We start from the raw sequence: 17,367 nt of genomic DNA, 5'->3' as shown, positions 1-17,367 counted from the left end.
TTCCTTTTATATCCCAAAAACTGACTTCATTCCCCCCCATGTGACCCTTCTGTTTTTCCACTCAAAACTTAAAAGAAAATCCCTTCCCATGAGATTCCCCCTGACAGCCCCCTTTTTCATTGTTAAAGTGGTTTATCCTTTATTAAATTAAGCAAGTATGGGCAGCACGAGTATGTCCTGACAGCACATGTTGTCCATTGTACTTTAATTCATTAAAAACTAACAAAGCACATGCTGCCCAAGGTCCAAAATGAGTAAACATGCCATCAATTCAAACTAAACTCTGAAATCTATACTAAACTGCAGCTATAAACCAATCCTTAAATGATTTCTGATTTAACTAAAGGACTAACACACAGTGATAATCAATTCTCAGCTGATTCAAAACAAAACCTCAGTAAACAAATCAACAACACGAGTCAAATTACTACCATTCCAAACTGGAACTAATTGATGACATATATCGAATCGACTACGCGAATTACAACACATACAATCAAAGCAGATAACTAAACTTGAACAGGCACAGATATGATTTTATGTTGATAGACACAGGGATTTGTGGAAAACTTAACTGATCGACGAAACTTATTTGACTCGATTACACAAACTGTAATTACACGCGATAAACACACAGAAACAAATTCGACCAAATAAAGATCTGGGTGAGATGGACAGAATAGTCGACACAAAACGAAAACAAATCGAACTGACATTTAAACACATGAACAAACATAATCAAAACAAACAACATGGAACTGACAAGGAAAAGAAAAAAAGAAATACCTTAAAGAATTGAAAATCAGACGACCCTGTCTCGGATTTTGAATCGAACCTCTTTTGGGGTTGAACGGACTTTAATCGAAGTGTTCTCAACTGAGAACACTTCGATTAAGGTCTATTAGATCCCAACCCTCTCGTTTAATTGGACAAAACCCTCAGATTCTGGATTTCTAGGGTTCTTAGGGCTGATTTGGGACTTGGGGTTTTCTGGTTAGATTTGGACCAAACCAAGCCTGGTTTGGTCACGAGGGAGGTCAGGGGAGTGTCTGGTACGAAGATGGTGTGGGGGGGGGGGGGTTGGCATAGGTTGGGGTCCGGCTCGAATCTTCAAATGAAGATTCGAGATGATGGAGGAAGATTCGAGACCAACGATTTGTAGATCCGTGTCCAGGGGGTCGAGGTGCATTAGGGGTGTTAGTCTGGTGGTCACCGGCATCGTTGCCGCCGGGTTTCAGGTGAGGGAATGGAGGGGCGGCGCTAGGGTTCTTGAGGGTATCTGGGAAGGGGACGATGATGGGGAGGGGTCTGGCTTAGGGGCGTGGGGGTAAGGGTTTGGGCTTATATAGTTAGGGGGAAAATTAATCTAGGCTGTTAGATCATCAACAATCGATGGCCTGGATTGATCAGCTTAAATGGAAAAGACGTCGTATGGGTTAAGTGAGACCAGTGGGTCTCTGGGTGAGACGGGTCGGGTTAAAACATGGGTATAGAGATGTGATCTTGGCCGTTGATCATTCTGAGATCAACGACCCAGATCAAGCATGATCAAGACGACGTCGTCTGGAAGTCCCTGAGGTCAGCTGATCTGGACCGGGCAAAACAAATGTTTTGGGCCCGATTTGGGTCCAATTTGAAATGGCCCAATCCCAATTTTGTCCAATTTAAACCTATTTCTTTTCTTTTCCTATTTATAACAAAAATCCGAATTTACAAAAATCCTAAAAATATATTATAAAAATATAAAAAATCAAAATTATATCACAAGACATTAATTGATTTTTTAGCAACAATTAACACACAATACCATATATTGATTAAACAAAAATCAACCATTAACACTAAAAATGACAAAATTACCCAAAAATAATATTTTTTGTGATTTTTTATTCATTCAAAAACTCAATATGATTTAATTAATTCCTAATAGTAGAACAAAGCCCTAAATTTACATGCGACATATATTATTTTGTATTTTTAATTGATAAAACTAAACAATCACAGACAAAACTACAAATAACTACCAAAAATGCCACGTAAATTTCCAAAAATTGTACAACAAGACCATTGGTTTTATTTTTTCGATTTTTTTGGAGTAATTGTCGTGTAAACAAAAATCACGTGCTCACAGCCATAATATTCTGATTGGAATCACGCACAGTAGCCTCCAATGACTTTTAGTCCGTCCTTTCCCATGAGTGTACGTACGTCTGTTTCTATAATTTGAGGGTGTTGAATTTTGAGATTTCCATTAGTCTTCACATGAATAACATGAGAGAGAGCTGCTGGATTTGAGAATTTGAAAATGGGAAGTGGACGGTGGCTGTGGTGAGTCTTGCTCTCACCGGAAAAGGACATTCCGGCAGGTGAGAGGAGAAGGAAGGAGTTAGGCTACTGTGGCTAATTTTTAGGGAGTTCTTCTAGGTTGTAGGTATATTTGTTTTAGCTAGGTCTAGGTCTAGGAATTGAAAACTTAGGGTAGGGTTTCTATAATTGGGTATTTTATATGAAGGTGGGAATGGATGATGGCCATTAGATTAGAAGAAAATAGATGTCTAGGATTAAATCTTGCACTTAAGTGGGCTAATGGGTTGGGAAGAATGGGTTAAGGGTAATTGGGTTGGACCATGTCCTTTTGGAAAATATGTGGCCGAGTCACATAAATGTATTCCCGAATTTGGAAGTTATGTATCACAACTATGTCCCGGAAATCGTACCCGTAGCTATGATAATTTTATTATAACGCGCCTAAAGCGACTAGCGCATTTAATTATTTTCCTAATCTTTGAGGCTGTTGTGATGCCAAATTTATGAACAAGATATTATTGGAGGGGGGGTGGGGCAAAATGGCTAGCTAACATGATCTATTATTTGGCCGGATTCCCTATGGTTCAAGACCCACCTTATGTCCCATTCTTATTCCTTGCCAAGAAAGAAACAACTCCTTTTTCCATCTACTCAATTAAAAGCATTTATTCAAGAACCAAGACTACATACATCACAATCAAAATAAAAATGAATTAAACAATTTAAATGAAAACTAAGACATGCAACTCAAACAACGTAGAATCACAAATCAACAAACACGCGCACCAATCTATCATAACATAACGAAATGAAAATGAAAATGAAAATTGAGGAATAGACCTTTTATTGATGAACAAGGCTGAAAATTATCAATCAATCGGGCTAAATAAAGTAACGATCCTTGGACTGAAACACCGAAATTACAAATCGGAACCTCGAATCGACACCGAAAAACTCGAAACCCAAACTCAAAGCTACTGTTCACTCAATTTTTAGACTGAAATTCTCCCGTCCTCTTACTCTCATCCTCTCATTGTTGTTGTCCACTAGCTAAAACAGCTGCAATCTTACCAAAATCCAATTTTGATGATTTTTGTTTAGTCTCTAAATGATCAACTCAAATACTTCTATCCACATTAATGTGGGTGAAACAATTCAGCCATTTACTAATGGGTCACGATAAACACACCTTCAGTTTTGTGATGGAATAATTCAACATCGAAATTAATTAATTCTGCAGCCATAATATTCTGATTGGAATCACGCACAGTAGCCTCCAATGACTTTTAGTCCGTCCTTTCCCATGAGTGTATGTGCGTCTGTCTCTATAATTTAAGGGTGTTGAATTTTGAGATTTCCATTAGTCTTCACATGAATAACATGAGAGAGAGCTGCTGGATTTGAGAATGGGAAGTGGACGGTGGCTGTGGTGAGTCTTGCTCTCACCGGAAAAGGACGTTCCGGCAGGTGAGAAGAGAAGGAAGGAGTTAGGCTACTGCGGCTAATTTTTAGGGAGTTCTTCTAGGTTGTAGGTATATTTGTTTTAGCTAGGTCTAGGTCTAGGAATTAAAAACTTAGGGTAAGGTTTCTATAATTGGGTATTTTATATGGAGGTGGGAAGGGATGATGGCCATTGGATTAGAAGGAAATAGATAGCTAGGATTAAATCTTGCACTTAAGTGGGCTAATGGGTTGGGAAGAATGGGTTAAGGGTAATTGGGTTGGACCATGTCCTTTTGGGTTTGAACTTAGGCTAAAAAGACCAAATAATACAATGCATCTATAAAAATGTAAAAAGCACTCTAAATTAAAATAAACTAATATAAAACTAAATACTACTTGTGAAACTTTTTTTTTATTTTCAAATGTTATAATATTATAAATATAAATATACTAATTGACTTTAACCTAAAGATGAAAAAATATATTTATTTTTTTTAATTTTTTTTTTGTGATAAAATAAAGTAAAGAGAGTGATATTAAACCTAAACTAAATATTTACGCTTGTAGACATGTAATTTTTTACCCTTCCCGAGAATTTACACTTTTTAGCGTTTAAATAGTTAGTTTAGGTCTAATAGCGCCATTTTAACTAGTTTTGACTCTTTTACTTTATTTTATCAAAAAATAAAATTACAAAAATATTTTTCCTTATTTTAGCTAGTTGATATTTTGTCTAGTTAATTTTACTTTTGCAAAAAAAAAAAAAAAATACAAAAATAGTTTTGGCATTTTATTTTCCAAAATAAAAGATAAGAAGAAAAGTTCAAAAAAATAATAAGTAAATATATTTACTTAGTTTAGTTTTAAAGTTGTACGTTTTAGTGTATATTGAGTAGTATTAAAATTTCATTAATATAGTAACTATATGTCTTCTCTAAATATTTTTATTATTTTAAATATACTAGCATCTTTATAAAGTTATTTTTAATTTATCTTTAAAATAAAAGAAATAATTAAAAAAAAAGCAAACAAACAAAAACAGAAAAGAAAAAGATAAAAGTAAAACAAAAATCAAGAAAAGAAAGTAATAACGTGGCAATAGTTCTCTTCATTTCAGTTACGAAGTTTCATGCTCATTCCTTTGAGCTGATTCACAGAACAAAAAATAAAAAATTCTTTCCACTTTTACCATGTGGACCCTTCACAAGAAGACAAAAGGGAATAACAAACTATGCACAATTCCATTTTCAGAGTGGAAGGAAACTTGCGTTTCTTAGAGAGGGTGGGGGCCATATGATTTATTCCTTTTTCTCCAAGACTCACTATATAGATATATTAGGCACAATGGGAAAAAAGGACACACATAGAGATCTGGGGCTGGGCAGAGAAAACAACGAAAAACTGAAAAATAGAGAGGAAAAGAGGAGGGTTGTTTCCTTCTTTTTTATATAAATACACAACACACACATAACGCAGAGGGAGAGAGAGAATGAATCAGGGATTTCTGGGCACAAAATTGAAGAGCAACGATCTTCTTCTTCTTCCTTTTTCAAAAAATGCTAGCAGCTATAGAATTTTCAGCAATCTTCCTCCTTCTTCTTCAGAAAAATCACAGTAGCACCCCACCGATTTTGGAAAAAACTTCAGCGGCCAAAACTCTCATTTTCTTTGATTTTTCAAGAACACACATGTAACAAAGAGGGGGCTCGGCAGATTTTAAGAAAAGCACACACATAGAACAAAAGGGGAAAACGGAAGCAGAGAAAGAACGAGAAAAGCACTTTGTTTCTGCATTTCAATGTTCCATAGAAAAAGCTGAAAAATCAGCCATTAAAATAGCCCCTTAAGCTCCATAGCTCTCACCCATAAGCCTATTCTTTGGTCCCTTTTTCTCCGTCAAAATATAGCTTCACAGTATCACTAAAATTCAGCTAAATTCCAGCCCATAATGCAACAAAGTAGCCACAAAAATCAAGCTCCAAAAGCCTTGAACTCAACCGAAAAAATAACTCCAAATACTATCCCAAGAAGGTCGAAATTGAGTTTGCCAATGAGGTGTTCGTTTGCAGCTCCGTGGCGGTCCGATTTGTGGCTATATACGTAAGAAAATATGTGGTTTGGTGCTCGTTTTTAGTTTGACATAATCATTCACGGTGATTCATTTTAATCATAAAAGTTTCCTTCTCGAGGTCCGCTCTTCCTTTCGCTTGTTGCTATTTCAGTCCATTTTTTTTCTTGTCCTTTATTAGACTACTTACCAAAGACCATAGGCAATGGACGAAAGACCAGCAGAAGGGCATTAGTCACCGAGGAAGCTAGTGCGCGTAGATCAAAGCTTAGTGGAGAGACCATACATAGGAAAGTTATACGGACATGTTATCAACAGGGGTCGATGGCAGGTTTGATTACAGAGAAGTAAATAATTAAAGATTATGCGGAGGGTCCAGCAGTCACAAATAACCCAAGCAGAAGGGTCAAGCCTATTTGAATTTGTTATTGGAAAATGAGGAGGAAGACATCTGTCATGGAGAGGCAATCCTCAGCTCGATGAATCTGAAGCAGCAGATCTGCAAGACTCGGTCCTTCTTTCTTCTTTCTCAGTTTAAAGAGAGGAGAGGAAGGGAGAAGCGAACGGTTTTTGATCATTTTATTGACGAAATTTTCAATGAAAGCTGAGATGGGGTAAGTGTGAAGAGTCAACTATTGCCCTACTTTTCTTATTTCTTAGAAGAATGGCCCCGGTATACTCCTAAAAAGGGGATTCTTGCTCTACTGAATCGAAGGTCATTTCTGTGTTTTAAAGCTCTTGATTAAGACCTGTATGTTTGGATTCGTAGTTTATCGATCTTACGAGCATGTAGCATTGATCTGTTGCTATTAAATTTGGTCTTGAAACCTGAACGAGAAATCAGTGAGCAATAGTGTTAAGCCATGGATTTTTAATTTTAATTAGTAGAAGTTGGGTTTGATGGTGGCTTGATAGTGGATAGTGGCATGGCTTGGATTGATAGAAATAATAAATGGCTAGTGATTAATCTGGTAAATTTGGTAGGACGTGTCACACATCCTTTTTACCTAAACCCCCGAGAGGGTGTAAAGGGAGTTTTTTCTAATTTAAATGACAATCGAAACGGGATTTATTTATTTATTCAGAGTCGCCACTTGGGATAGTTTATGGTATCCCAAGTCACCGGTTCAAATCCCGAATTGAGGAAAAGATTGACTCTGTATTACAGTCCACGAACACAGAAATCTGGGTAAGAATTTCTGTTAATCCGGGAGAAGGTGTTAGGCATTCCCGGATTTCATGGTTCCAGCACGGTCGCTCAACTGTTATAATTGGCCTATTATCTGATTTTAGTACATGTTTTAGCCTATGGGCATTTTAACTTTAACCGTTTTTAATTAGTTATTTTCAGGAAAATTTCAACGCTTAAAACACATCTTAAACCACGTCACATAAATGCACCCATGACCCTTGACATACTTTATCTAACGTTGTTGAGATTTAGATTTGAGTCACATAAATGCGCACCCGAGTTTAGGAAGGTAAATTATTAAAATAACGCGCCTAAAGCAGCTACTTGATTTCAAGGCATTTTCTACACTAATTAAGATAAGAAAATGAAGTTCATCAATTGTGGAATAATGATTATGGGAAAAGTGTAATATTGGATTGCTTGTTCATTTTTGAAGAATTGGACCCGACAACTAGCAAGGATTTCCAAGACACAACATTGTGCTTCCTTCATTCTTGTATTTTTGGATTCAAAAATCAAAATTAAGCAATTAGTTTCTTAAGACCAAAGTAACAGCACACAACAACAACATCCCAACATTCTTTCTAGGCGCTAATTTGTGGATCCGGGGCAATAATCATTCTTTCTCCTTAAACAAATTAGTTGGCTTTCAAGGTGTAATTTGGAATGTGTCAGAATTGTCGTGAGGTTGCTGTTGCTGCAAAGAACCATACGCAATGACCAATATTGCTAGCCTTCTACTCATTCACATGCAACTTGTTATCAGTCCAAACAAGAAGTATCCAACAACAGAATCATCCCAACAACATTACCCAAAAACAATTCAATATCAAATTATGGGGACATAGCAAACATGAGCAATTAAATCCAAATAACAAGAAAAAATAGAGAGCAAAGTAAACAGGATATATTCCACGAAAGTATAAAGCAAATCTTCACAAATAATTAAAACAATAACATAAAGGAGGAGGAAGAAATAGACTTCAAAAGGAGCTTTCTTTATATTAGCCTTTGTTCGGATGTACAAATGAGCACCGATGATAAGAAACTCAAGCAATTACAGCAGCATAACAGGAGCCGAAAAACAACAGCAACATGAAATTATTCCACGAACCTCGAACCTCGGACGATACCTCAAACATCAATCTCCCGAAGTTTCTCTATATACGACGAAGTGCATGAAAAATAGAATCTTCCTAGTAATCGGAACCTCTGCCGAAAAACTGAATCACGACCTGGAAGCTTCGCCGAATCTTCGACGGAATTTGGCTGCTTGGCTAGTTTTCGCCAGAAAATATGGCCAAATAGAAAGCAACGGGCGAGACCATCTCATTATGAAAAATCATCAGTGAAAAACCCCAACAAATCAGAACCAAAGAAACCTTTGAGAGAAGACTAGTATGGAAGAAGTGAAAAAGGGATCCAGAAAATTTTGATTTTTCTTTTAGCCTGCTGTTCAATTGAGCTATAGTTACATGGCTGCCGATTTAATTTGGATGGAAGGAGACCATTGAAAATTTTGGAAAAAAATGGAAAGGGTCCGCCGTTTTTCTCTCTTGGAATTGGGGTTCTCCTTTTTGAGTTATCTTCCGCTCATAGCTCTTAGAGTGTATCTCTCCTGTTGTTTATGCCCCTCCCCTCTTTTTTTTTTTCTTCAGATTTTAAGCATTACTTTATATGTAGAGTCTAGGTTTAGGTGTATTTTTGTGCATTTTGCTAATTAGTCCCTAGGTCTTTTTGTGTTAAGTCCTTAGGGTCTTTTTTATTTGTTTTTGTTCTAAAGAAGAGTCTAGACGGGTCCCTAGGCTTAATGGACTAATCCGAATTGGGCCAAGAATTGGGCTCTAAAACTCTTAAAATTGTGATCCAACACCTTAATTGACTTCTTTTAAAATAAGATAAAAATACTACACAATCCAAAAGCTAACATGAAACTATTATATATTTTTTGTATTTTCAAGATTATGTAAAGAGAAAAATAAGGTACTATTTTTGTATATTTTTTTATTTAAATTTATGAAAGATACGTAAGCTAAAATATTTTTTTTGTAATTTTCCATTTTCATGACGAAAATAAAGTAAAGAAGTCAAAATAGTTAAAATAGCTATATTAGGCCTAAATTAAATATTTACATGCTAAAATATGAAGAATCTTGGGGAGGGTCAAAAATCACATGTCTACAGTTGCCCCTCTTTGACTGGAAACGCGAAGAGTTTTCAGACAAAGAACGACTAGACATGTTTTTTGACCCGATCCTTATTTGGGAGAGACTAAAAATGAGAAAAGGGAAATGTGACCGAGCCCTGGTATCTGATCTGCCTACATATCCTTGGCTATAAAGGAATCAGACCACGTGTAGTTCAGAGGTGAGTGAGATGATGGAGTATGCCGAGGTGGAGAGCCGGTTGAGGTGCCGTTCCGCCGAGGTTCCGGTCCGCGGTACTATTATTACATCAAAAATCAAAAGATGAAAAAGACTAGCTAAGCCTGTCAACTATGAGTTACAAGATTGCTATCTATAAGTCTTATGAAGCTTGATCTTGAGCCTTGAATGGTTCTTCATACAGACTTTGGATTTGAACCTTGACGCTTGCTAGTTGTAGGTGCTAGCTCTTTCTTCTTAAGATTTTTGGATCAAGATCGAACATGTAGTGCTTGTTACCTCAACGATGTCTTGAGAAGCTCATATCTTTCATCAACTTCTACATTTGGATTAACTTCTTGCCTTTCTTTTTTTTTTCTTTATTGTGACTAACTTCTGTTGATCAGCTCGGACTGTTGACTCGCATTCTTGCCGTGAACTTCTTTTGTTGCTGACTTGAATTGTAATCTGAGATGCTTTCCCTTTTCTTCAGGTGGACGCCTGATTACTGAACTCGAATTATAATCTGAGATGCTTTCCTTTTCTCCAGATGGACGCCTGATTGCCAAAACTTGAACTGTATTCCCGTACTCTCCAGGTGGGCGCCTGATTGCTGAACTTGAACTGTATTCCCATGCTCTCCAGGTGGGCGCCTGATTATTGAACTTGAACTGTATTCCCGTGCTCTCCAGGTGGGCGCCTGACTGCTGAACTTGAATCGTATTCCCATGCTCTCTAGGTGGGCGCCTGACTGCTGAACTTGAACTGTATTCCCGTGCTCTCCAGGTGGGCGCCTGACTGCTGAACTTGAACTGTATTCCCGTGCTCTCCAGGTGGGCGCCTGACTGCTAAACTTGAACTGTATTCCCGTGCTCTCAGGTGGGCGCTTGACTGCTGAACTTGAACTGTATTCCCGTGCTCTCCAGGTGGGCACCTGACTGCTGAACTTGAACTGTATTCCCGTGCTCTTCAGGTGGGCGCCTGACTGCTGAACTTGAACTGTATTCCCGTGCTCTCCAGGTGGGCGCCTGACTGCTGAACTTGAACTGTATTCCTGTGCTCTCCAGGTGGGCGCCTGACTGCTGAACTTGAACTGTATTCCCGTGCTCTCCAGGTGGGCGCCTGACTGCTGAACTTGAACTGTATTCCCGTGCTCTCCAGGTGGGCGCCTGACTGCTGAACTTGAACTGTATTCCTGTGCTCTCCAGGTAGGCGCCTGACTGTTGAACTTGAACTGTATTCCCGTGCTCCCCAGGTGGGCGCCTGACTGCTGAACTTGAACTGTATTCTCGTGCTCTCCAGGTGGGTGCCTGACTGCTGAACTTGAATTGTATTCCCGTGCTCTCCAAGTGGGCGCCTGACTGCTAAACTTGAACTGTATTCTCGTGCTCTCCAGGTGGGTGCCTGATTTCAACAAAAATAGACAAAACAAAGAAAATTTTCTGCCCCAGTTTGGTAGCTGGGCATATCTGTGAGTGTTAAACTGAATCATATTACCAAACATTATCAAGAATTTGAAAGCTAGATCCCGTTATCCAGGAGGGTCCTGACAACTCCTATTTAAATGACAATTTTAAAGCTAAATTATATCTTCTAAAGGTGTGACTTCCGCTAAATCTTGTTATCTAAGAGGGTCTTAAACTACACCCCATTATCCAGGAGGGTCCTGAAAATCAAAAATCAAGTTTTATCTTAAGAGTGATAACTTTTACGGCTGAATATACTACCCTAAAACAGAACTTACGCTAAATCTTGTTATCTAATGAAAATCTTAAAGCTAAGTCCCATTATTCAGGAGGGTCCTGAAAACTCCTAATTGAATCCCATCTCAAACATGCAACTTTGAAACCAACTTATATTCCTTTGTGGTACATTTATGCTAGATTTTGCTACTCATTATTGTTTTGAATTTTAAACTAGGTCCCATTTTCCAGGAAGGTCTTGAGAATTTACGGTCAAACCTGTCTGGTGCTTGCTTTTCCTTACGGAGGGTTTCTCTAAAACAAATGAAATTTTCTGCCCATGTTTCAATCAAAGAAAACTTATGAATTTAAACATGATGGTTGGTTTGTGGCCTTGAACTTTGAGGGAGATTGCTCCTTCACTTCCTATGGTAACTTCGGTTTTAACTCAAAAGATCTTGCTTGTTTATTGATTGACCACTTTTCTCTATCGCCCTTATCACGGAAAATACCTCTTCTCCATTCAGACCCAATATCCTACATCTGTTGCATTGCTCATGAACTGACATTTACCAAACCTTTGAGTCTTACATGAATCTCAAAGCACGACAATTGCCACTCACTCATTGTGTATGCTGTTCTTTCTTGACTTAAACCCCTGGCCCTGGTCTTGAGGTCTATTGCTCCTTCACTTGCCATGATAACTTTGATTTCTGCTCGGAAGACCTTAATTGTCACTAGTTAACCACTTTCTTTGTCAATCATATCATAGAAAATACCTTTGATCCGTTCACCCTACACCCTCCATCTGTTGCATTGTTCATGAATTGATATATACCAAACCTTTGTATTTCACATGAATCCCAGAGCATGTTGATTGTTACCAACTTAGTGTGCACGTTGTTCTTTCCTAACTTATGCTACTTTGATGTGCTGGCCAGATCCCGTTTTGTGCAATTGGAAAACCGGTGGCAAATTTTGAAGTCATTTCTCACTTATTTTGACCAAATAGACTCAGGAAGAGGAAGTAAACAAAACAAAAGGAAATAGAGTAAAGGACAAAGGAAAGAGATGATTCCTAACAAGAAAACTACAAAGTAGAAACCTATCAGATGTGGATACCAACTCTAATGACCATGACATGCACCTGTGGCCTATTCTGTTGAGCAAGTCTGATGTTCAACTCCTGTTATACCCCTAAACCGTGAAACTAGGCTTCAATGCTCCGATTATCCAATATGATTCATAATCCTTTTTCAACTTGTAGTGCCCAAAGGGTTTTCACCATCAAGCCTCTCTCGTTTTTGATTCTTTCTCTCAACTTACCGTCGCCTTACGGTGCCCGTGAAGGTTTTCACCAATAAAACTCTCTCATTTTTGATTTCTCTCAGCTCCCATCGCCTTACGGTGCCCATGAGGGTTTTCACCAATAAGACTCTCTCATTTTCATTATTTTTCTGCTTGGACCAGAGTGTTGCCCCTGATATGAATTACCTCTCATTGCTTGACTTGGCATCTCTCGAAGACTGATCAGAAGGTCTTTCTTTGGACCGTAACATGGGCTTTTGGATAGGGTTAAAAACAAAGGATATTAAAGGCTCAAAACAATTCACATGGGTTCAAAATTATAACTTTTGGAACTAGATTTTCTCACAACAACTGCAACTTCTGCCCCAGTTTCTTTGCTTGTGGACTTTTGGATTTTTATTTTGATAGGAACGAACCGTGAGGCTGCCTACGTATCCTTAAAAGGAATCAGGTCGAACGTAGTTTATGTCATAGGAATTACTTTGTTTGTTGGGATTTTTCTTTCCTCTTTCTTCCTCTTTCTCTTCTTTTCTTTTCTTTCTTCTTTTTCTCTTTTTGTTGTTTTATTGTTTTGTTTTTTTTCTTTTTCTTTTTCTTCTCTTTTTTTTAACTTATCTTTTACACTTGTGTTTCTGATCTTTGCTACTGATTCCGAAAGAGGGGTATGAAAGAAAATAAATAAGGCTCAAAGGGGTAACGAAGGATAAAGTGTTTAGATAGCAGGATAAAATGCCTTCGTCATTCCAATCTCCAAAACATGCCAAGTACAAACAACACAATTAAACAAACCAAGGAAAACATTTATAACATATTTTGATTGTACCAAACTTGAATCATATCCACACGTTCGCCTTTTACATCTGTTAACTACAAAGCACCATTGGACAACACTCTCACTCTCATTACCACGAACGACCCCCTGCAAATTTGGGGCGAACTTGCCTTTAGCTTTGACCCGATGCGGCAGGATGCATTTCAATAGGGTTTCTTTATGTTCTATCTGCCCCAGTTTCACACAATTTGGGCTTGAAGTGATCTCAAAATGCCTTTGCTTATTTCCCCTCGCATGTCCCTACATCTTCAAAATTGCTTCATTGCTTCATGACTAAATTGACTTTTAAAACCAGGCTGAGAATTATGCGTGCATGTCATGTCACTAGAGTCAACAGGAAAAGAACTATAAAAGAAAAGAGAACTAAACAAAAATGACTAGCAGTTATAAAAAACAGAAAATTGCATTAGACAGCTAGTGAAAGGATTTGAACAACAAAACAAGTAAACTAAACTGGGGTTACAAACCTAGAACAAACCTAGACAACACTAAACGAGCTGCTACGACTAAACAACTAGGCAAAATAAAAGGATAGAAGGGTTTGAGTCACAAGACAATATACGGATTACAACCCTGGAAATAACCCGGACAACAGAAATGACAACAAAATAAACCACCAAAACTCCTCCCTAGCTAACCAAGAAAAGAGCGTCTTTCCAATCACCAAACTCAGCATCTTAGCCACTAACTTCTGCATCAACAATACTAGGACCTTCACAAGTCTCTATCACATTGTTCTTAACAAATTGCTTTTGGGTTCCCTGTGCTTGCTCATTCTTAGGATCAACCTCTGATAGCACTGAAAGCTTTGTAGCGCGTGGACCTCCGAGGATCTCAGAAGAATTCTCATATTCCTTTTCAAAATAAATCATATCCACCATATGCGTCTCATTACGCACAGGCGATGGCCCTTGGCTAGTGTCTGTTGCATCTGGATTTTACACGACAATGTCACCTGTATCAATAAGCTTCTGAATTGCTTTCTTCAGATGCCAACACTTCTCTATGTCATGCCCCAAGACATCTGAGCAATACGCGCACCTTTGAGAAAAATCAAACTTTTTTGGAAGAGGGTTTGACATTTTTACCTGAATCAGCTTTAACATGTCCAATTTCCTTAGCCTCTGGAATAGACTGGCATATGACTCTCCCAATGGAGTGAATGTTTTCTTTCTCTGCAACCTCTCATTCTTAAATGCTTGATTGGGCTGGAAAACTGATCTAGGATGGTTTCGGTAGGCTCGTGGGGGCGGGTAAGACATTTGGGGAAGTGGTGTGGGTCATCGCGGGCCTTGTGGGTGTGGAGCATATGGTGGTGCATTGTGGATAGAGTACTAGGAAAGTGATGTACGACTTTGGGAGTAGTGTGGAGAGAAGTAGCATTGGGGAGGGTCATCTGGTGCACAAGGATATCCACGGGCACGATGTCAAGGCTGGAAGTGTTGAGCAGGAAGGCCCATCGAATCATTTTTTCTGTTTCTCTTTCTTCCACCCAAACTTACTGGGATGTTCTGAATGTCTTTCGTAGTATCTTTCAATGCCGAATAACTCATGATTTTGCCTGACTTGATTCCCTCTTCTACCATCTCCCCCATTTTTAACACATCATTGAAAGGCTTACCCAAGGCCGGGATCAAATGACTGAAGTAGGTTGGCCTCCTAGGCTTGTAGGAAAAGCTCAACCATTTCTTTTTTACCAATCGGGGTACTGACTTGAGCAGCTTGCTCCCTCCATCTGAGCCCAAACTCCCTAAAGCTTTCTTCCAGCTTCTTTTCCATTCTAGATAGGGAAGAGCAGTCTGGGGTAACGCCTGATTTGTATTGAAAGTATCGAATAAAATCTTGAGCCATGTCACCCAATGTAGGCCACTTTCCAACATTTTGACAATTATGCCATTCCAAAGCTGCCCCAGTCAAGCTCTCACCAAAATACGCCATCAAAAAATCATCTTTCTCGCCAACACTTCTCATTTTACTGCAAAAAACCCTCAAATGGGCTACCGGATCCCCATGCCCATCATACAAGTTAAATTTTGGCACTTTAAATCCCGCGGAAAGGCAAACGTCAGGGGACAGAGACAGTTCTTTGTAAGCCATGCTACCCTGGTCTCCCATTCCTTGTTTGTTCTCTAGGGACTGTTCTATGCCTTTTAGCCTCCTGGGTATCCCATCTCGCCCTCCTCTTCCTGTGAACTTTTCATTTTCAACATGAGGCTCATCCCGCGGGCCCTGCTTGTATAAGTTCGGGACCTTGTGGGCAACCTCTGAGGGGTAATGTTGGGCATCATGAGCTTTGAGTGAGTGTTCATTGTCGGGGATAGTGGATGTGACAGGAGGGCACTTTTGGGAGAAGATAGTTGGAGGACGAGTGATGGAGCTACTAGGGTAGTTGGGAAAGCTGTGATAAGTGGGTGGATCTAGAGAGTATGGAGGATCATCTGGCATTGGGTCCGGAGTTTGGGTAAGGGCAACATCTAGGAAGCTAGGTGGTGGCGGGGGTGGTGCCTTCCCAGTCATCCAAGAACGATACATGTCCTCCATGTGTTGTCTTAACATCTTTACCTCTTCAACCAACCCATTGTCCTGTTCGGACAACTGCTTTCGGGCACCGGTATCAACCAACTCAGTTCTGTTGTTGTCTGCCATTGCCTTTTGACTTTATGTTGTAGAGAAGAGTTACCACTTTAAAAACCACAAACCAACCACCCTTCTGCTATGAATATAACAAAATGAAGCCATCACGTTAGCGTTAGGCCATTTAACATAAGATAATCTCACTTTATGTGCAGTGCACCTAGCCACAGTTATCGGTTGTAAAATGACTTCGAGGGTACGAAGGTCAGTTGGCATCATCTCAATTTGTTCATTTCAATACTCTCTTTTCTTTGCTTTTCTAGCACTTGCTTGATTATTTTCCTTCTTCTTTTTCTAATTTTACTCTTTTCTTTCCTTCATTTCTCGCATCCCACAATTTCATCTCTTTTTTTTCTCTTTTTTTTCCTTTTCCCTTTTTTTCTTTTCTTTTAACAGTAAAAAAAATAATTTGATCGAACCCTATGTAGGATGCCTACGTATCATGAAGCCGCATGAGTCAGATCTTTGCGTAGTTCTGGAAGAACGGGAATAAAGTAAACAAACTAACGTTTTTTTTTTTTTACCTTAAGGACTATTTTTATAAGAAAAGAGGAATAAAAGAAGCAAATCTTTTTTTTTTGAATTTTATAGACTTAATGTTCTATAACCTATTGCAAACTCAAGCTTAACGAGCATATATTTTTTGCTTTTTTTTTTGAAACAAACACTCTATGGGAAATTATTAAGGAAAAACCCTAGAAGAGAAAAAAAAATATTTTTTGATTCTTTTTTTTTTTTAGGAAGAAGATCGAAAGAATAAACCACAGAAAAATATTTTGAATTTTCATTTAATATCCTGATGCAGGATTTTGAAACAAGCAATGAAAAAGATAAAACAACATGTTTTTGGATTTCAATTTGATTGCATAAAGGAAGAAACTTTAAACAAATGATAAAGTATGTTCTTTTTTCTTCTATGTACAATATCCTAAAGTTCTTGGAAAAATAAAAGAATATTTTTTTTTCATTTTTCATTAATTTCCCAAAGAAGAACCTCAAAAGAAAATCTTTTTGGATTTTTGAGATTAATGCCTTAAAGGAAACTTTTAAAAAGGTACTAAAAGGATTTTTTTTTGAATTTTAGTCCTAATATAGTAAAGGAAATATAAAAATAATTTTTATTTAAGTCCTAGATATTAATTGCCTAAAAGAAAAACCACCTCCAAAATATTTTTTTTCATTCCTACAATTAGTATTTTAAAGAAAATTCCTAACGGAAATATGAAACGCAATTTTTTTTTTTGGATTTTTGATTCATTACACACTCTTTCAAATGCAAAATAGAAAGTACAATAATAATAATAAAACTCGACATTACTATACAAAACTAAAAGGTAAAAGACAACATAAAATAAAATAACAGACTCAAAACATAAAAAGAAAAGAAAATCTTCTTTTAATCTACTCCTGAATGAGCGATCCTGACTAGATGTCCTGGGGCTCTGTCATGCTCAAACTCCGATAAGTAAATCCACACCTGTATGAGAAAATTAAAACTAAATAGGTTAAAGACCTAGAGCGATATGTGAGACAATAAC

The 17,367-nt window shown here is 38.0% G+C and overlaps 1 long non-coding RNA gene across 1 annotated transcript; it reads left to right on the top strand.

The window, feature by feature from the left end:
* The first annotated feature begins 5,072 nt into the window (after positions 1 to 5,072).
* Positions 5,073 to 6,658, top strand: LOC142182331 (uncharacterized). The gene is made up of 2 exons (XR_012711150.1): positions 5,073 to 5,850; positions 6,000 to 6,658. It is a non-coding gene; the product is annotated as an uncharacterized LOC142182331 (long non-coding RNA).
* The last annotated feature ends 10,709 nt before the right edge of the window (positions 6,659 to 17,367 follow it).

This window comes from Nicotiana tabacum, chromosome 6 (assembly GCF_000715075.1).
Source record: "Nicotiana tabacum cultivar K326 chromosome 6, ASM71507v2, whole genome shotgun sequence".
NCBI classification, from domain to species: domain Eukaryota; kingdom Viridiplantae; phylum Streptophyta; class Magnoliopsida; order Solanales; family Solanaceae; genus Nicotiana; species Nicotiana tabacum.
The sequence above is the reverse complement of the archived record's forward strand: the minus strand, read 5'-3'. Positions and strand labels throughout refer to the sequence as shown.